The 21,964-nt window shown below is 40.1% G+C and overlaps 1 long non-coding RNA gene across 1 annotated transcript in view; it reads left to right on the forward strand.

Moving 5' to 3' along the window:
* The window catches only part of LOC105266079 (uncharacterized), a 152,762-nt gene that overhangs the window by 65,581 nt on the left and 65,217 nt on the right, over positions 1 to 21,964 (forward strand). The window contains exons 5-6 of the long non-coding RNA XR_892132.1: positions 2,133 to 2,181; positions 21,097 to 21,140. This is a non-coding gene — a long non-coding RNA (uncharacterized lncRNA). The remainder of the gene's footprint in view (positions 1 to 2,132; positions 2,182 to 21,096; positions 21,141 to 21,964) is intronic.

Below are 21,964 nucleotides of genomic sequence, written 5' to 3' on the forward strand. Positions count from 1 at the left end.
CTCAGTAGCATTGCTCTCGCGGTCATATTCTGAATAGACTCTCCATCCAGTCTCGGCATGGAAAATCCTCTCGATTCACGTCGAATTGTGAGAGGGTGGGAGGGTGGTAGGGAGGTAGGAGGGCCGACAGTATGTGCGGCTAGGCTTTGGACGGCAATCAATAACTTTGAAAACACACCGACGTTTGGGGAAAACAAATTCAGCAAGTTGCTTGATTGGAAAAACCGTCCGGCCGCTGTAGCGACTCGCGTTTGAATGCATCCCGGGATCGTGTGATATACCTCCCATCCTCAAAACAACTAAAAAAAAAAAGCACTTCCATAGGTACGGCGTTCCTCTGCCCGTCCACACCTAAACCTGTGTTTGTCTCCGGTTCGACGAAAAGGGTGAGGGAGGGCCGAGAGGGCGACGAGGGCCGGGGGAGGACTCATGCGACCCGATGCCTGTATTTCGCGTGTCCGAGTGAGACAAAAATACAACAGAGATAAAATAGCGAGGGGGAGGAGAATGGCATTCGTCGGTTACTCTCTGTACCCAGGGATATTTTTCCCCTCCTCTCGTCCACCCTTTAGCCCACCCCCCAGCCCTCTTCATCACTATTCGGACGTGGGGATCCCTGTGCTTGCGTTTTACTTCCAATTTCAATTCAGACTGAGGGAAAACAATAACGGGTTGCTCTGGACATTGCCGAATACCCCGGGGTCGCACCATTTGATGGTGGCATTGTTGAGGATGTATTAATCGGGAGGATTTTGTTGCAGTGTTGAGGGCTTTTTGTTTCAATTTTCAAGGAATAAATGTTTCATTATTTTTCTCGCGTTTACAAAATCCCAATACAAATGGTAATAACGGTAGACCGATAATTGCAAATAATGATTTATTATTATATTTTTGTGGGACTACAGGTTTTATTATTATTATTTTTGAGATGTTAAGACAGTAGTGCGGTGGATTTTTTTTTTTCGCTCAAATCTGGAATGATTTTTATCAATTGATTTTGCCGCAATGTACGATAGCCCTTATCTCTCGATATTACCCCATAAACCGATTATTGTCCCATCTCGCACAACCATATATCGCGGTACCTCCTCAAGTATATGATTATGGTGTTGTTATAACCTCGGACACGGTGGGACATCGTAACACCCGAGGTTAATTTTACAACGGCCATTACGCACCTCCATTGTACACTCACTTCTCGATTTACTCGGCAATCAGTTTATTCAACCGATCATTTCCAGGAATGCTTTGCGAAGAAAAAGGGCATTCTCCAATTTCCAATATTACAAATAATCATTAAAATTCACCAGAAAATGGCCAAGGGGCTGACACCTCCCTTCAGCATGCCAATAAATTGCGAGGGGACGTAATCATTTGTTTATAATTTTGTTTATTTAAAAAAAACCACAAAAATTCCCAAAAAGTGGTTTAACTCAAAATTCCCCGCACTTTCTATCTTTGAAAAATCTTTAATTACGGTAATCAATAAATCTATGGAATATTTCATTAAAAAAAAAAGAAGGAAATGAAGGTAGAATTGAGGTCGCTCGTCGGTACTATTTCAAAGTCACTCCGTATCAGTGCTTACATCCCCGATTCCTTCTCCACCCACGATTCCTTCGTTTCTCCATCTCTATTCCACAATCTAGAGTCTAGATTCTAGACCGCTCCCCCTTTTTGCCCAGTAGCAACTCCCGTACAGCCGCATTTCGAATTTACGTTTTTCCCCATTGCGAAATGTCGAATTGAACTCAACCAACTGCAGATTACATTTATCCGAGGCCCCTGGAATACAATAAACATACACAGAGTTTCCTAGAATTCTGTAATAATTCTTTTTCCCGTAATTTTTTTTCTCCTTTTTATCCGCGTATTCATCATCAATGAGAGTCTTAAATTGTCGATACTTATCTATTCTGGCAATCTGAGACTATCGATCCAGCGTAGTAGCACAAGGCATAATATCACCGGCACACCCTCCAAGTCATTACCACAACGCGAGATATAATATTACGACGCGAAACGTTTATTAAGCTATCCCCTTACGGATATTCTATTTGCACCAGTGATTAATGTAATTACACGGTCAAATTTGATATTTTGAATGATTACGATAATCTTTACTATTTCAGATGGTGAAGGAATGGCGGTGATGGCGAGTGCTCCGAGTCGACGTTAATGGTGAGTAATGATATATTTTAATTTATTTAATCGTTTTGCGCTCTGAGATGTTTATGGATAACTATTAATTACCGGTATTTTAATTGCCGGTGAGGATCGAGTGGGTACAATGTTTTCACCCATATTAGTGCGTGTATAATTATTTTTCAAAATATTTATTAACGCGGGAGACCAGTAGATGATGCGTATTTAATGGATTATCTCGTTTGATTATTTTATGGCGGTTTTTACGGTTTTGTTAATTTCTGGAGAATTTATAGGGAATAACCTAGGAAATTATTAAATGATCGGTATTTATTTCGTAGAGGGAAAATTCGTTGTGCGTCCATTAGAAAATCATGGAAGGTTTATTTATTATTTGATAATATCGTGGAGTAAAATTTGGATGCATGAGGTCAGTTGCTAGACAACCGGTAGTTGTATGTAGCTCTTGCCAGCATCACAAACGTCGACGTACAAGCAATCTCACTAATGGCCCTTGCGTTGTCCCCTTTGCGGATCTTCAACGGCGTATCCTACCACCACATGGTGGCATGAATATTTATTCCTGCCGACCAGTTTGCTTCTATTAAAACTAATAAATTGCTGGAGAATCGTTCGGCCCATCGGTATCATCTCTTACCAGTGTTCCACGCCATTAATAATTTTTTATAATTCGCTTTCCCTCCCAACACCGCCATTGGATAATCAGAAATTATACATTTGGATTTTCGGTCGCGCAAATTAACCGGTATCATAATTTCAGGATGGTTAATTGGTCTGTGACCCATGGATTTTTCAATTCAGCCGATTCTCCCAATCTTCTCGGTTTTAAAATTATTTTCTCGTCACATCTGTGTCAATATTCGCAAGAACACCCGTAAATAAGTACCACCGAGTGTCTCCGGGGATTTTAAGAGGAAGGGCGTCACTATCTTCTTCAACCATCGATTTTATTTGGTTAATAAAACGATTAAGTAACCATTCCCTTTGCAGTCGCTTCTACCAAACACTTGTCGCCTTTTTGAGTATCCCAGTGCGAGGGGCTCTGGGCGTTGGACCAAAAATGTAATTTACATCCTTTTATGTCGTGAAATTGAAATATTTGGGGATTAATTTCGAGAGGTTTTTATTCGATGATAGGATTATGAGTCCCAGGGACTAGCCTCTTCAGGGTCTACTTCAAATTGTTTCGGGGGAATAAATGGCGTGAATTAATTTATTGGTCGATACGATTTCATTTATGATCGGCGAATCTTACTCGAAAATTGAAAAACCATTGTTTTTCACGGGAATGAAAAAAATTGACAAAGGGCCAAATGTTTCGTGTAATACACAAAAGACAATGAAACAAACGAAGCCATGGAGCTAATGACTGTACCCTGCAACAGTATATACCAGTGAATGGTTTTGCTGTCCGGTCAGCAACGGGGATGACGCGTGCACGTCGTAGATCTATATCGACTCTCCCTTTCGAGGCATCCACTGGGTTTAAACCATTGTCTGTCATATTGATTGGGTATGTGTGTTCGGTCCAACTACTCTTTGCTCAGCGTGTGTGTTTGTCAGTTCTGTCTCCGTTCAGGAAACGTTAACGCCACTCGGCAACGACATCCGCACACCGGCTATAGTCATGGCCCTCCAATCAATCGTTTTTTCAATTCTATAAATGGAACGTCAATCGAACTCCAGTGAAAATATTTTTCGACTGTCAGGAATTTTTGAGTCGCACCGAGAGAAATATTCAATAAAAATAACGTATTTTCCGGAATTTTTGTTGTTGAATAATTTTGCAGAAATTTTATAGTACGGGTGCAGGAAATTTGTTTCATTGGATAGGATTAAACAATTATTATATATCCACTCTCTAGATGCTATGAATTTTCATGCTCATCAGCTGAATTAACGTGACATTCTTGAACTGAATTTACTGGGATACTAGGATCATAGAATATTCTCATAAATTAAGTTTTAATGACGGGAAAAATATAATTGAATTTTCAGTGAATAATTACGATATAGTCACATAAATTTTCTTAATCATTCCCATGATCGGTAAGCGACCGGAAGTTTCGTAATTTTTATTGAATATTCCAGGGACATAACTCCGTGTATTCGAAGTTGATTTACTATTTAGAATCTGAAGGGATTGGTATGTTATAAATTTGATCACCCAAGTCGACATAAATCACTTGAAGAGAAAAATAGTTTAGCAACAATAAGGGTGGACTTAACCTCCTCATAACTACAATATATAGATGCATAATCTGGAAGAGAGGGGTGTGTTATTGAGTCACGTGGCGGGTACCGCCCCTGTTATGACAGGCGCATTGACTACAGCCATTTCCGCGTGTTATTCCTCATGAAAATCCAGTAGTCAACTTGCCAAAAGATTTATCGCGTCGACGCGTGCCTCTGAATCGTAGGGGGTCATATCAATACAATAATTGTTGTTATTTCTACTTTTCCCTTATCGGACCATTAGTCACCTTTCCGTGACACGATGTCTTCATTTGCAACGAGTCACTCTCTCCCCCTCATCGCGGTACGATATATTTTTCACATCCACTGCTATATATATCGATTTATACGGCTCGCGATGAGAATCGCTAATGAGCAATTACAATGATTGTAATCGATTGAATAAACAAGAAGTGGCAACTTGTTTCCTCGGGTATGATACGCATGTATTTTAATCGTATGGCGTTGTACCAAAGTCCGGTGTCAATTGTATATTTTGGGTTGGATTTTACGATGGGTCGTAGCTCTTCGTAAATAATGCTAATTGAAATGAATGACTTGAGAGGTTTTTCTTTTCAATTACGTATCCGATGGTGGATTTTTAGTGGAGTTGGACAAACAGCTGTTGACTTTCATTTTTATTCTTTTGGGGACAAATTGTTGGACGATTGACATCTGCTATCTCTTCGGGATTTAACGAATTTTTTTGTCGTACAAGTGACCGATTTTTCGGATCAGGCTCTAGATTCAGTTTTAAAAACTTTTCAGAAAATATTTTGGGTTCTGTCGGCAAGGAATTTTTACCCTATGAAGAGAAGCGGAAATTCCGCTATGTGTCATTTCGGTATTCGATGATTTTATTTATTTTTCTTTTCTACTCTATTTTTGGGAATGGGTCAACAGCTGTTGTCAACGCATCAATTTTTATTGTTTTGGGAACGAAAATTACAACTCCCGCACACGATTGACATCTGCTCTTATCTGTCCTCGTGACTCTGGAAGAACATAAATATACAATTTACGGTTTTCTTTATTCAATGCGTGATATAATTCATTAACATAATGATATTATTGACTCAGCATTACACGTGCCGGTGCCCCTATCGTACTTTTTTTGTTAATTCGTTGGGAATAGTAATATGACGATGATCATTGCAGGTACAGAATTATTATATTGTTTCGCGGATAATGATGCGGGTAGCGACGCGTCGCGAATTCTAAATATCGCGCGAGTATTTAATACACGTAAATAATTAAGGGTAATTATTCCGGTCGGTAACAGGATTCTTCCATAGCAACTACCAAAACAACTCTACACTCTTCATTCGCGTACCCAAAAGTGAAATATTTTTGGTGGAACAGGAAGCCCTTGACTGCTGTCACATATCACTACAGAGGATCTCAGAAATATATTATAAATACAAATGAAGTCCCACGAATTTTTCTATATTTTCAATTCCGATTCTACTATTTGATAAAATTCAATATATCTCGAACTGAGATTTCCGGAATTTTCTCTGAGACTTCCCAAATTTTCTCGACATTTCATTACCGGTATAATTTCATCGCGGTATAATTTTTAGTAAAAGAATTCATTGAGAATTCAATGGAAGACCTTAAACAGAAAGATTTTTGTCCATTATAATTCAGCGTCGGTAAAAATTAAGTAAACCGTGAATATTTTCCAAACGAAAAATAAATTGAATAGCTCGCCCGTGGATATCTGTTCCGCGTTTCATCTGTGAAAATGTAGTGAATATTTAATGAGACCAGCGCCCGAGGAATAATGGGAGAGTCCAAATAGTGGGGTGAATAGTATGGAAACGTCGGTTAAAAATTATGTCCTGTAAAAATGTATTTTATCCGCGTTAAATCTTGGGCATTGTTCTTTCCACTCGGGGATTTTTAGTAAACTCGTTTCACTAGATACTTTTTTTATTCACCTTTTTGTCGGGAAACTGAAATATATAAATTAGCGTACAAAGCGCTGACTGCTGTATAAATTCAAATGGTGGGTTGTAGAGTGTGAAATAATGGATATAACGTAATCACTGATGGGTAAAGTGAAAGTTTATTATAATGTTGAATTGTTGGGGATTGGCGGGACAATGAAATTGTACAAAACGCTACAAATAACAAACATCTTCCGTAATTATCTACTCTCGTTCAAATCCGTTCTCTCCACCACGAAAATCTGCATTAGATCTACTCTCATTATATCTTTCATAAACAACATTAATATATTCAATATTCATTCAATATTACTTGATCAACGTATTAAATATATCGAGTGAATAAATATTTCCGCGAATTTTCGGGGTTAAACGAATAAATTACCTCGAATGGATAATTAAACGATGGAAATATAGAAAAAAGTTATCGATCTTCGAATATATTCGTATAAACGATGTATAATTCCTATAGTACAAAAGTTCGAAGCCGTGTGGTTTAGGAGGTGGATACACTCTCCAAGACCGTGGCTGATTTTACAAGTATAATGAGAATTGCGCGCCGCATAACATTAAGTTGGCTGCTTGCTCTGGATTTAGATTAACTGTTTACGCGAGCAGCCGAGATAGAAGAGTCCTAACTATATGGACAACTAAAAGTCAGAGGATAGACGGTCAATGGAATGACTTATTCCCATGGGCTTGATCATCTCCTTTAGAGGCAATCCCCATCTCCAACATTTTCCCCCTGATATCCCATTAATTGGACAACAATAATGCAATCCCCACGAAGCAACGATAGAAATTTCGGGATAAAATATATTACACTCCCCTCCGCCCCCAAAATTTACCACCGAGATCTCCTCACGTCGGGAAAAATCCCAAAAAACTTTCAATCGATTCTTTTTTTTCTACAGCAATTTCCACCCCCGCTTAAGCCTCTATCGACGACTGGAAAACGTTTTATAAACCAGAGAATCCTGGGATAACTGTGAGTCCAATTGCTCCCGATCCCGATCCACGCCCGATGCCCATACGCATAACATGAAAGCCCTCAATACCCTTTTCATCTCGTCCATTCTAAAAATAAAAAAAAATAAAAAAACCACCACTCGGATTTTCCGAGTGGTGGAAAAATGGAAAAATCGGCGATATTTTGGGTGATATAAAAATCCAACGTTTGAGCCCTATTCTTCAAATCCCCGGCATATCGATATTGCATATGGGAAAGGGGGTTGATGGTTCGATTGAGAAACGAACGGACGAATGAATCGTATTGCCACGGTCCAGTCGTTGGACGTTAGCTCGGGGGTGGTTATGGTTTTAGCTGGTAGATATATGAGCTCGGGATATCGTCTGCTAGAGTGAGAGAGACGGAACTTTTACGAGGGAGCCCTTTATGGACGTTGCGAGACCTCTAACCGACGTACATCAACAATTTTACTCTATGGGTTGAATATACATCGTATATTCTGTATGGTTAAGAATTGCACTTCACCTGGGATCAGAGAAGTCTCTCGATTCGACGCGTATTCATAAAGATTTTTTTTTTATTTCTTTATTGGGGATTTATTGGGTGCCATCGGTCGAGGGGATTCAGGAATTTTATTCTTATAAATCGTGGGTTCATTAATTATTCTACTTCATTCATTTCGGTGAGGAAAGAAAAAGTTTTTTATTTAGAAGAAATGGATAATAATGTTTTTAATTTTGAGGAGAATTCAATGGAATTAAAATCCTAATTGTGATATTTTTATTACCGTATATTTGTGAATATTTGAGGAGTCAATCGATGAAGAAAACAATTATTTTTCGCGGTCATGTCATTCATCATTATTTATTTTAGAATCCATAGTTGTGTTTTTTGCAATTGCAATATGAAATAAATTCACAAAAATATTCCGCGAAAGATTTTCACCGGTGGCAACGCACCGTTCAGCGCTCGCGATTAATGAAAGATTCAATCTCTGAATTATTCCCGATAATTGTCTCGGAGTTATTAAACATTCAACTTCTTATCCGATTGTAAATTAATCGCCGCATGAATGAAAGGCCAAGTATGATGGACATGAGGGACGAGTTTTCACTGCACCGGGGGCTCGCGCTACCACTCGGTTACCGAGAACGATAAATCATTCCGATACTGGTGTATGACAAAAAGTATGAAAACAGGAGGAAGGGAATAAAAAAAGGTATCACCGTAATGAAAAACCTTATCGACCATTATTGATGGTCAATAGCGACATTATGCACGCGTCAGTGAACCCGATCATGGGATTGATTGATTGATGGCTCGGTTGGACCAGGGGGTGACGGAAAAACGCCATTCTGTTGCGCAGTAAGTGGAGATGCTCCAGGCTATAATGACGGAATACATTTTTAGACAATAATTTAAACAATTCGCGTCTTTATTTCTCGACGAGTCCATCTCCTCATAAAAATTCGTACAACACTTGCAAATCTATAAAAATATCCATAATGTACTTTTCTGAAATTAACAATTCATTTTTGGAGTCAACAAATGTTGAAATAATAATGGAATTAACAAGTTGCTTCTCCTTTTATACGGAGATAGAAAGAATGAGGGTGACGTATATTATAGGCCCTGAGTAGCTCCTAACATACGCCGTCGACTGATTAACTAACGATAATGGACAACGCGTGTTGCTTTCGGGTAGAATTGAACATCATTAATTGCTCGTAAAGTACATTTCTCCATTCGTTTTTTACCCAGCGAAAAAAAATAAATAAGTAGTCATGGAAATTGATGGGCACCCGCACATGCCAATGAGATGATCATAAATCGTTTGATAAATTTCTAATCTAATCATTTCCAATTGTTCCATTGAATTCTCCGATGAATTAATAATTCATCATTCATGAAAAGGGGTGTTAAGTGTCAGATTGTTGAGGAAGTGTCTTTTGAATGTGTAAAACACAATAATCGCGGTTGTGACACCTTGCAACGACTGAAAATAAGAGGCAGGGTGGGATTTAGCTCTCACACGTGCCACCCACCCCCTACCAATCCTCATACGCATGCCATTTTCGGTCCAGGTCGCCTAGGGGGTAGTTTTACCAATGGGGTGGACGATGAAAGGGGATCTTTTCGCGTTAGAAACACACGTACACGCATTCCACACGTTAAACCATCATCCATGTGTATGTACTTTAACATTTTAACATGTGTGTCAGGGGTGAGTGGGGGTGGAGGGGGTTGGATTTTCAAACTCAGCTTCTCTTTATTCAACTGCGCAAACTCGGTAACACTCTTTCTTCATCCACACTGAAAATGCACGTGGACATTTCTCAGATTACTCGTGACAAATCCCGCGATTCTCCGTGCATAAACTATTGATCCGATTTAAATTTATTAAAACGCGTTTGTCATTTTAGGATGCTGGGATAATGCATTTTTTTTTTCTCTCCATGGGGTTATTCCTAGGGATTTTCATTCAAGCATTAGGAATATTCGGTTCCCCATTTATTCGTGTATTTTCTTTTCGGTCGTTTCGCTCAATGGAAAATTTCGAAAAATCCCCTGACGATCGGCAAATTCTATTTATTTCCATATAATGCAGATTGTTCATTAAGTTCGTTATGGTTTATTTGAAAAATATATTAATTTCTTTTTGCTTTTGGATTATCTTCTCGAAAAATTGAAGTATAATATTCAGATCGTGAATAAACCAAAACCGAAACACCGATGAATGTGAATAAAGTGTCTTAAAAAGTCTCCCCAGGCATTGCAAACACCCCATCCCCATGCCCCTATTGGGTTCACCCCAATATTGATATTGGAGTGCAGTAGTAGGATCTCAGGGTCTCGACCCTCGGGACCGGCGTCGACGCGTTTATATTCGCACTTTGAATTTCACCCTCACCTTTCAACTTCATCTCGATTTGCGTCCGCTTATCAAAATAACGCTTACATCTTCATAAATATTTGCTTGTATCCCGGTGTTGTATGGCAACGGGGTGTGATGCCACCCCGTCCCTAGGCCGACAACCGTGAAATCGGTATGGAAATAACGACTTCGATATGAGAGATAAAAAAAAATACAAGTCCGGGGCAAGACGAATCGTTGAAAAACGTAGACGCGTGACTAATTAGTCTTTATTGCTAATCGATAAATTAAAATTCAATATATAATTTGAATAATTCATATTTAAAAAATATATACAATTCGATTCTTCCGATTTATTGAGATATTTTGGGGATATATTCGATTTGAAGAGATATAATTGTTTGCTGGAAGATAGAATATCCTGAAGGGAGCCGCTCTGAAAACTGTATAAACATTTCAAATTAGTATTCAGATGTGCAGCTGTTGACTGGTGGCCGATCGTTTCACTTTCGTGTGGCTTCCGATGGCTTCGTTTAATTGTCAGTGAGGCAGATGCCCTCTCACTTCACCCTCAAGCACTCCCTCCCAACCAGTTTCACCTTTCTATCCCTTATAATGTTATAATTCCTCTTCTCTATTTACCGATACTTGCCCTATGTCCCTTCATTGTCGTCGAATAACTAGGGTTTCTCTTGTAATGTATATGTACTCACTGTTTGGGGGATCAGATAGCATTATTTCAGTCGTAAAGACAACTGCATTTGTACAAATCTAATATTCCATGGGTAATATTACCGGAACTATTATTTCCCTCCAATGAAAGTTTACGGATTCCCTCATAAATTCCCTTTTATAAAACGACATTTCAATTTTTTATTTTGACGATGAATTCAGTAAAAAAAGAATTTATTTAATTTCGCAAATCCATTAAATTATCGGTACAAATGGATTACCGGAAGAAATAAAAATTCAACAATCGAAATTTAATCGTTTTTATACGAACAACTGATTGACATTCAAATAATCACGAAGGGCTGTTTAGAAATATGTTCATTTGAAATCGTGATTTGTTCCCCCTGGAATGCCTACCGATTAAAAAACAAAACATTCACCATCCATATTTTACATTTCTTTATTTTAATCTCTCGGATGTCAAGATACCCATCCATTAAATATGTCAAACCTCATGTATTTATGTTGACGAGAGGATTATACACAGTGACTGAACCGGTCGACAGGTCAGACATTAGAATATTAAATTGCCATAAAAACCGTATATTCCCGAAAAAGATGAAATGTTACGATTATAGTCCGGCAATCAGAACCGCCATCGGACCAACACAGAGCGGCCCTCTGGCTATTTCTTTATTTTTCTTCCTCTTTTATTTTCCTTTTGTTTTTTAACCCGTAGTTAAATCAATGCGATATCCCAGGCCCATGCACAGGCCGTTCATTATTTCTCGTCGTATGTGTGCATCTGTGACTCGAGAAAGCAGAGAGCGATCTCGATCGGGACGCGATAAGTGCATACATTTGATTTCTGATCGGTTAAATACACCACATAAAACTCGAAATTCTTCATATTATTTTTATTCATCTCTTCACATCAACGTCGGCCTTGACGATACACGAATTATAAATCCCCCCGCGGTTATCGAGTCAAAGAACTTTTGTAAATAATTCCGCATAAACTTATAAATCTCGGGAAAACAAATCACGATCTCCGAAATATTTAATACGAGCATTAACCGTCATCACGTTTTATTTCTATCTATATTCAGCCGGATTGCCTATGGTATTTCAAAAGTGAGGAAAGCATCTGACATTCAACAGACTTTCGAAATTCACGTACTAGCGAAATTATGGGTGAATCATTGAATGGGAAGAAGTATTTTTGGGTTTATGTAATGGAATTTCGACTGTTAGGATATTTATTATTTTTTGTCGCGATATCCCAGAATCTCAACAAATGCCTTTTTTCTTTTTCATCTCAACATTTTTTCGAGACATTCAAGACCAACAAATATCTCCCCCATATTAATCCGCATTCCCCCGGCAAAAATGAAAAACCCATGCATTTATGTCGACCCCATAAACAGTTCCCCAGTAATTCAAAATAAACCCTACGTGTTATTAACTCCGGTAAAAGCCCGCGATTGTCAAAACAAATGGTATCTCCAGTTGGTGGATGTATTGAATCAAGAAACTCGTGTTATTTAAACGTATCCGATGTTAATCGCATCGCCGATGCGATTGCAAGGAAATAAGACATAAAACGGAGGTGAAAAAAAAAGAATGAGGGAGGAAGAAAAATATTTTAAAAAACCGGAAGTAACAAATTGTATTTACGGGATTCACCGTGTTTATCATTTGCGTTGCATATCCAAAGGTGTTATCGCATGAGGCCGCAGGTTTAGGAGTTTGATCGTACATAATAGCCGTGGAATAAAGTGGGCGCGAGAGAGACGGCGGAAGCCTCGGTGATAATCATCACCGGAAGATCGTAGATCAAACATGCTGAACGCAGGTACGCCCTGGTAAAAAAAAAAAAATAGTTGGTGGGGTAAGGTGCACAGTAAGATCATAGGGAGAAGGCATTGCACACGTAACCCCTGTCACTTATTATACATTCAGGTTTGGAGATAAGAGAACGCGGGAGCGTGAGCTCTTCGCGCTTTCATGAGGATACACGAGTAAAAGGGGTAGATATGTCAGTGTTATAAATTTAGGAATTATACGGGAATCTTCTGATATAACCTCGGGCTTGAGGTCTCTTGTATGAAATTAAGACGGGGGTATGGGGGCTTTTACTTCTGGTCAGGGGAGGGTTACCCGGAGGAAGCAGGAAATACAGTACCGATTTATCAGCCATGATTTGACGGAAAAAAATTAGAAGGTTTATAGTCAGAGGCAATTAGCTGTTGATAGGTGAAAATAATTAGGAGTGATTAGTGGAGATTGATGAGTTTAACCCACAAATTGAATATTTTCCTCCGGAAATGTCAAAATATATCTTAACAAAGTCATATTTCGTCGCTCATATTACGCGGTTCGCATGGATGGACACACGATATTGAGTTTCCCGTTAACAGGTACTGGGTGGGAACCTGTAGGGCGCAAAAACAGGAAAGAGATCGACCGCAAAGTACATCATAATACGGGATAGGTATCCGGGTGTGGCATCGATATCTTTTGTAACAAGTGCGATTATGAGAGCATATAGACACAAATAATGCGAGTGACACGGACCAACCGGAAGTGCCCCTACCCACCGCCAAATTCAAATCGTAGTATTATGCATTCGCGTTAATGCTATGCTAACGAAATGTGGGAAAGATCAAAATGAAAAAAATCATATTTAAGATGATTTTATATCACCAAAAGGCGCATCTCCATCATGACTGGTGGACTTGGGATTATGCCTTCTCGCATCGTTACAACATTCATCGCACGTTTGCTTTACTCGGAAATTGATGCGGGCGTCTGGTGCATCGCACATTCGATCCTTAATAAGCGAACTTCCCAGAACGCAATGAAAAATATGTTTTTGCAGACACGCGCGATACGTGTCACGATTATATTATATCCAGCATTTGATTCGTGAATGAGAGGGATATTATAATATTAAAAAAAAAAACAATAGTCCAAGGAAGAGGTACATAACTCTGTCTCGGAGTTATCACTTGAAGACGTTTCTTGAAAGTTAATCGGCTGAAAAGAGCGAATTATATTTAAAAAAAACACATCATCATATAAGAATTCCGCGTTAGCCCAATAGCAAAAATATTTTCAATTATCACAATCGGTTTTCGATCTATCGATAGGGGATCGATAGGGGATCAATAGGTTAAACACGGCAATTGATAGGCGATGATTATAAGAATCACCAGGAAATAGTAAAAATATATAATGTAGTGGGATTACTGTAAATATAGAAGGATGGGCTGAAAACTGCATCGAACACATCGACAACCGCAGAAGCAGATAGTTATAGCATAAAGGTCATGCGAATTTATCCAAATAGAATTCACTGATACAAAAGAGGTGAACTGTTTCATATAAATGCGCGCTTTGGCTATGGGGCACGCCTCATCCGCTCTAGTGTTGGCTACGGCCAATCGACTGAACGGAAACCAGCAATTTGTTCTCTTTTACAAAATGTTGTGGCACTGTCTGTGCATCCATGTCATAATATCGTAGGTATCAATGTCTACCATTTAAATGGTCAGAACATTAAAAGTCATTAGAGAGAGATAACACCACTTTGTGGGAGATTCATTGATGGGAGGTTATTATACGTCCGGAATATCCATTAGGTGTGTTTGTCCTAGTTTTTCCCATCGTTTAATCGTCAATTTATGCAACTCCACGAGTAACTTGTCATTTCGCAACTCCATTATTCTCCATTGAGACGTCATTTGAAAATCATTGTCTTTGCCCATCGCGAAAAAATCTAACGAGTTAATAAAGACATTTGATCGATATCTCCGGTGAAATCGAATATTCAGAGTTAATCTCGCAACCCTCGCAAGTGATAGTAACCCCGCAGATGAAGTTTAACAAAGAGCATCAGCAGATGTTTCAACTCCCGGGGGCAGTTGGCTTCAGCTTCAGCTCATTGTCCGCCAAGAAGCGAATCACCCACCCACGATATTAAAATTGGCAAATGCTCAACGCTCATCCTAATTCATATTCGTGCACCTGACTCGCTCATTCATTTCACACCTAACCCCCGCTGGCGATTTACCCGAAACACGTGCCCATAAAGTCAAGAATCACCTGCCCGATTTCACTAAAATTTCTACATTAAACATGAAATTTCATTCTCTTTATCCGAGTATGAGTGATGGCGTCGGTGTTGTTACGAATTATTCAGTTAGATTTCACCGGAATATGAAAAATCGGGATAGTGACGAGGCATTTTTCCGAGACAGTGGGAAAAAAAAAATCGAATGTAGAACCGCACAGATGATTCGAAATGGCAATGTTGCAAGCCCAGACGTATGTAGGAAGCTCAGTATTAACGGGGTCAAGTGTGGGGGACAAGCAAGTGGCCAGTGATGACTGGGAGGGACATGGTTTCTGCATTAGATCGACGTGTTCTTCGTTACCAACAATAACGGGAGAGAGAGCTCCCCCGGAAACGTTGCTTCCTCCTTACCTCGGGTTCAACCATCGAAATCCGGCTAGGATAGTCCGGGGCAGGTGCTATCCCCATGTCCGAGACATCCAACCGCTTCATCACGGAGAATAGAATTTTACCCAGTAGATTTTACGCTCAACATGTCGTTTAACGAGTTGGGGGTCATACACCCCGAGGTTGAGACTAAAAATTCTCAGGTTTTCACAAGCCACTTATTTTCTTCCACTTGCGTGGAAAAAAAAAAATATTCAGACAACGGCAAATCAATATTCCATAAATCCCTTGCAGATGAATTTTCTTATCTCACTTCGATTTATCACTGGGAATCACTGTCTCCTGATATTTGTATACCCGAGATATATCTTTTATAGGTGTATGAGATATGCGAAAAGGCCAGTACATTCTGTAGTTTGGACGATGGGGTCAGGTTGACGTATGGCAGGCTCTACGTACCGGAATCACCCGGACGTACGGTAGCTTGATGGAGTACTCGGGGCTATTTCGCTGGGTGAGACCAGCCCCAGAGAGAAACGCTCACCGAAAAATATAACCCCCTTTCCACTCTTGCTCACTCTGACCCCCAATAACCCGGCTTTCACCCTCCTCCAGCCCCCTTCTACCCCCTCACATCGGCTTCTTATCGTCAAAATATCATTTTATTTCATTTATGGCCATATCTCCGAAGCCAGTTGACCGTCCTCGGCTTTACTTCTCTCCTAGGTTTTTCTCTCTCTTTTTTTTTATGACCCAAGTCGATCCCTTGGAGTTATTGATACATATGGGTTTTATATGGCATACGATACGTGATGTATGTGATACGTAAGCATCACTGGCCCCCATCTCTATTTTTACTGAATCGCTATTTTTTTTACGTACAATATCGATTGACATACCACGGATTTCGACCTTGTTTCTACCAAATAGGAGGCTCACCTCTTTCTTTAGGATGTCTAGGGCCTTCGGAGAAGAAATAAAAAGCAAATGGTCGCTTTTTGTATTCTCTAGATTTTTTTTAAATCCCCAATAATTCAATAATTTTGAAAATTTAAATGATTCTTCTTTATTTCAATTACTTCACTCGGTTCGAAAATGCGATTCTCCATTGTAAAAAAAAAATCCACCTAAAAATTTTGTATTCTAGGCTCGCACGTCTGTGTGCGACTCTCCAATAGACTACTTTATATTTCTATATTCATCCCAAACCGTTGAGCCTAGTGTGTCCGTGATATATTTTATAGACACTGAAATTTCACGCCTCGCGAATGACAATATCCCGAGGCAATTTCAACAAAAATACCGAATATCCAAAACAGTTTGTATTGGAACGCCGAGTGAGGAGAAAAATAAATAAATTCTGAATGCTAAAGATCAAAATGCGAACACGTACAACCGCATGACAGAAAAATATGGAGCGAACGGAATTCTACGGGCGTTCACTTCTCGATTGGGTCAGCCTCGAGCTCTCGACTTCATTTTATATTCCAGGAAGCGCGTACTTTCGATATATTTCGAAGAAAACCCATATGCAGGAGGGAATAAATATGTATCGATTTTCAATTTGGATGATTTTACAAGTGACAGACTGGATTTTTCCAATTTTTATCAATTTTTCATTTCACTGAAATATATGCACGGGTAAATGCCGGAAGTAATTAATTTTCCCGTGGCATTGCCAACTTGGCACTTGACTTCTCCGGTATTTTTCATGATTTTCTAAACAATACTCAGCCACATACAACGGGTTGACTTGTCTATATCGCTCGATACTCGTGGCGCCTCTGGGTTTGCATAGCAAACAACCAGGATGTCATTGTTTCTATGGTACCTGTAGGTGGATTTTACCTTCCACCTCTTCAACCCCTCCTGCCCTCCCCTCCTGCACAATGTTTATACCATCTTCACGGTAGTTGTGTCTTTCTCGTGGAGGCGTGCGAGCATTCCACTGAGTTTCTTGGCCACGTATTTTTTTTCTTTGGCACGCTATTCCTAGTTTTATATTACCGCGAACATTTGCACGGGGACACAACCGTTAAAGACATGAACAGGGAAGATTTTAATTGGGATTGCCGAAATAGTGTGGGTCAAATAATTATCACATAATCCTGAAGCGACATCCGGATATTCAACCCCCAAGATATTTTTCTCCCCATGACTGATCATCAAATGGATTTACCATTGTTTTGGCATCATCGAGATCAACCGAAATATCTCTGACCCATAAGGCAAACCTCTCGCCCGTATAATTCGACAAAGATTCATTAAGGCTGTGTCCTCTGGTACTCCACCAAAGTCAGTCAGAGTTATACGATAGGTGTGTATACCGGTAGTTGACTTTAATGGTCGCGCGCTTAAGGGATGAGATGGACGAACGGGTCGTTTCGCGAGGACATTTATAAATGACGTAGCAGTGGAAGCACAACACTATAACTGGTAAACTATCCAGCTACACCGGTACTAGTCCGCGGTAAAGAGACCGAGAGAGCAACCCGACAGAGTGGGATGGATTCGTGGGGTGGGTTATACGTTAGCACGATAGATATTGGGGTGTATTCTGCACTGGACAACCCGAGGGTTTTGGATTTTGCTATCGAGGGGGGTTAAAGGGGGGAACTCTGAGGATAGCGGTTTCAGGATAGCTGTATGTGTGTGCCTTGGTACATGCACGCTTATATGTATCCATGCGATACCATTCGAGAGGGCTTGTCTGGTAATGGCTACGGTTTATTAATGATCGGTCAGCTGGCTTGCCAGAAAACCGTATACCAAGTTGTATGCGTCGGCGAACATTCAATTGTTATAGTCTCTGAATATATTTTGAGAATATATTTGGCTGATATTCATTGTCATCGTTGGGAAAATTTGACGGAACTATTCCGAAATCGTCCCAGAACTTTCGGTAATTTTTGTCAGCATTTCCGTAATTTTTATTCAATATTTCTCTCAGTCTAGGAATTCCACATATCTGGGAATTTCTTTTTGTTCTTCTCCATTACATCAGATCATTACCGATTTTTGGTACATGTCTTTTGGTGAATTAATCCCCCCAATATGCCATCGGGATGATTCCCACAGGGTTCTATCGAGCCACTGAGATAGATGATTATGAGGTAATTTCATTGACCCTTCGAAAAGCAGTCGTCAGCGTCCTGCGTCATTAATCCGGCGAAAGGAATAGCCCCAACCGAAACTCCTGACAGAGCTCGATGCATCAACTATGCAAATGCACCGAGATTCGTTAATTCTCTTCTCACCAACCGTCATCTTTTATTGACACCGTCTCGCCCCTCAAGATTTCAATCGAACGATAGTAAATGAACATCGCATCGCGAATAACAAATGAATAACCTTGCATCCCGGCACAATGACACGACAATTGTTTGCGAACGGAGAAACAACCGTTACTCCGTCTCTCCGCGTTCTGCATGGCAATGATTTTTTTCTCTCGCTACTTCAAAAATAACTCATTGCACCAAAATGGTAAATTACTGGCCACAAAAATTGCAAAATTCTCGCAATCAAGTTAAAATCTTTTTATTGTCTCCGAATCTTGATTAAATCGGAAATTTCTAACAAGAGACTGCATTGAGTCCATGAAAGCCGAATCGCACTGATTGATGGCTTGTTCCCAAAATGATTTCTCAGCCCGTGAGAAAGAGTTCAGAGCCCGGATATTTCCAATTCTCAATTTGCCCACCCTACGTTGACCCCCCCCACCCACCCCGAAAATATATCGGCCAAAATAAAGGGTGAATTGTCTGTAACCATCGGGTTAGACGAGTGCGCCACCGTAACGGCTGGGTATCGTCGTGGCACTGTCGTAAAGTTAGCGCGGTGCGACTTGTAAATTCCCCCGTGGCGTTTTAATGGTCCACTACGGTGCATGTATTAGTTTTCAGGAACATTAATAACTCTTGCGGTGAAAGGCTATCGTCGATTAATTAGTCACTCCGGTGTTTGCGGGGGCCTTCGTTAACGCCCCAGATTCGATACCCCATACCCCTTTTCTCATCCCAGAGTTGTCGGTAGATTGCAAAGTTTTCCCGAAATGGTCATTTATACGCGATGGATTGATTAAGGTTTCATTAGACACTATCCAACACTGAAAGTTTCATTAATTGACGTGAGTTTATGGGATTGGTGATGGGAGGAATGAAAAACACGTGCTAAAGTCTCCATGTGACTTATCTATTTTTATTGGCAACATGCTAATGCCGCAATCAGAGGTATGACAGGGGGATTAGGAGCGTCCGGAAAAACACCTAATTTGTAGCCTTTCTCGGGGTATAATTCAAGCTGACAGACTGGAACCAAACGGAACGCAACTACACCAACTTGTGCAAACGATAATTATACACTTCATCCTGCCCTTACTGTTGGCCGTTTTACCTGGGCGCCTTCTCAACGCTGGGGCCCTTAAATTTGGCTTTATTTATACCCGGGGCTAATGTATTCAACGCCTGCTTTATCCGACTGGGATTAATCTTAACGAGAAACGCAAACTTATCTCGGATGCCTCACACTGCTGCAACTAGAACGCTCTTTCTTCGGTTCTAGGCGGTTCTCCGCTGGCTATAACACTGAGAAAAATTTACAAGAAAAATTCGAGTGTCGGCAGTGGAAAAATAAAAACATACCGAATACGAAAAATTCTAGTCCCCCGCGAATAATTTTTCTCCGTGTACATTTTTCCACTGGCGCAGTTTTTTCTCCCAAAAGATTTTCCTGAAAAAATCCCCCGAAAATTTATTATTGCTTAATCATATTATCTCCGGGAATTATTTAATGGGAATTTTATTTTGAAAATCCATATCGGGTGTTATGTAATTGCCGAATAAATCTTATGTGATACTTGAAAAAATCGTGAGTACATACTAAAGTAGAAAAACTTGTAGCCATCGAAAGATCCTGCACCTGTTAGCTTCGCTATTTGATCGATCGGCTTCCCCTAGTTCTCCCCTCGGTTTGCAAAAGCCTTTCGAGTAAAAAAAAAAATTGAGAGTACTTATCGGTTATGGACCTCGTGGGTAGGTGAACAACACAAAAAAAAAAATAGACGGATCGCAGACGAGAAAGGGTGACGTCCCTCGACGTCGGCCCGTTCCGCTGCTCGATATTCAGAACATAAAAATCAGCTTTATTTTTCAATGCGTCAGCCACCAAAGTGAAAACGAAAAGGATTTCTGTAAATCCGAAAATACGTGGGGATTTATTCATTTCTTTTTGACACACTGGGGAGAAATGGGGATGCTCTGGCAGCCTGACGGTTGAAATTTTCTCAAATGCTTGAAAAAATCTGTTACTACAGCTTTTACACTCGATAATAAATCCGACGGATTGTTTATTCCGGCTATTTCCTGAACGGATGAAATATTTTTTTTTCTTTAGAATTGAAAATTCTTTGAAATATTCTCATAAAATATTTCGCGCGAGTCTGCACTGATAAAACCCGAGTTTCAATTCCACTCATCTCTGCACATGTGCCAGGGGTGCATATTGCGGTTCGAATGTTTCATAAAATATTCAGTGGTCGTCGTGGTTGGGTATCAGATATCTCCTCAAAATTTCATGTTGATCGGTGGAAAGGGACCGGCGATTGAAAAGCTTTTTAAAACTTACATAACTTTACGGCCAGCGATTTGGGGTTTTGAAGATGTTATCAATAATTTCAAAGATCTAAGTGTCAATAATCCCGCAATATTTCGACTAGATAAACAATCCCACAATATTTATTAATAAATCTTCATTCTGCTTGCAGATGCAGATGCAGGAACAGGAGAATATCGTTGGAGTTGGCGATGGGTAAGTACCAAATGTCTATGCATGAGCGAATTATCCAATGGCTTGAAACCATTTCCAAACAACTGGAAGCGCCAGTTTGTCGAACAAGGAGCCCATAGTTTCGAGTCCCAAAGTCCTGGTACAAGATCACCTCGATCTTCTGGGCCCCTTTCAAGGGGCAATATACGGGGGTTAGATCTTGCGAGTAACTCCAGAGGGAAGAGTTGGCCCCTCAGGTCCGTGAGCACTCGAGTGTCCAGTAACTCGGTGTGATCTCCAACTATCCTGGATTACCAACTATTCAAGAAGAAGAGGCCATTCGGGATTATACTGGGCTAACCTCGACTTCTCTATCCTCTTCGTCACGCGAGGGGGTGACTAGGGGGTCTCTCCGATCCTTTTCAAACCTTAGGATCTGCTTTCCCGACCCCCAGAGCCTTCCCCACGACTTTGTTATACCCCATCCTCTCTCCACAACTCACTCTACTCCATTCAGCTCTACTTTACCACTCACGAGCCAATATCAATTATAAGGGAAGACAAGAGGTCGTAATCACCACCGAGCAGACCTTGACGGATCAAAAGGTGGAGGAGATTGTTGGTTAGGGATTTTCGCGATATTTTCGTTGAGTTTCTATTGATTTCTCGTAATGGGAATTGTCTCTTCAAGTGAAAATTCTTTCAAACCTATTTAGGATTTATCTCATTCTATATCAATGGAATTTTATTAAATTCCCTTTGAAAATTTTCTTATTTCCTTCATCATTCCACATCTTGTCCTGTCGTTTTGGTCTTTGGTTTGGCTAAGGTCTCGAGACAAAAATAAATACTCGGATTAACAGCGT

This window comes from Fopius arisanus, unplaced genomic scaffold, assembly GCF_000806365.1.
Source record: "Fopius arisanus strain USDA-PBARC FA_bdor unplaced genomic scaffold, ASM80636v1 scaffold00036, whole genome shotgun sequence".
NCBI lineage: Eukaryota > Metazoa > Arthropoda > Insecta > Hymenoptera > Braconidae > Fopius > Fopius arisanus.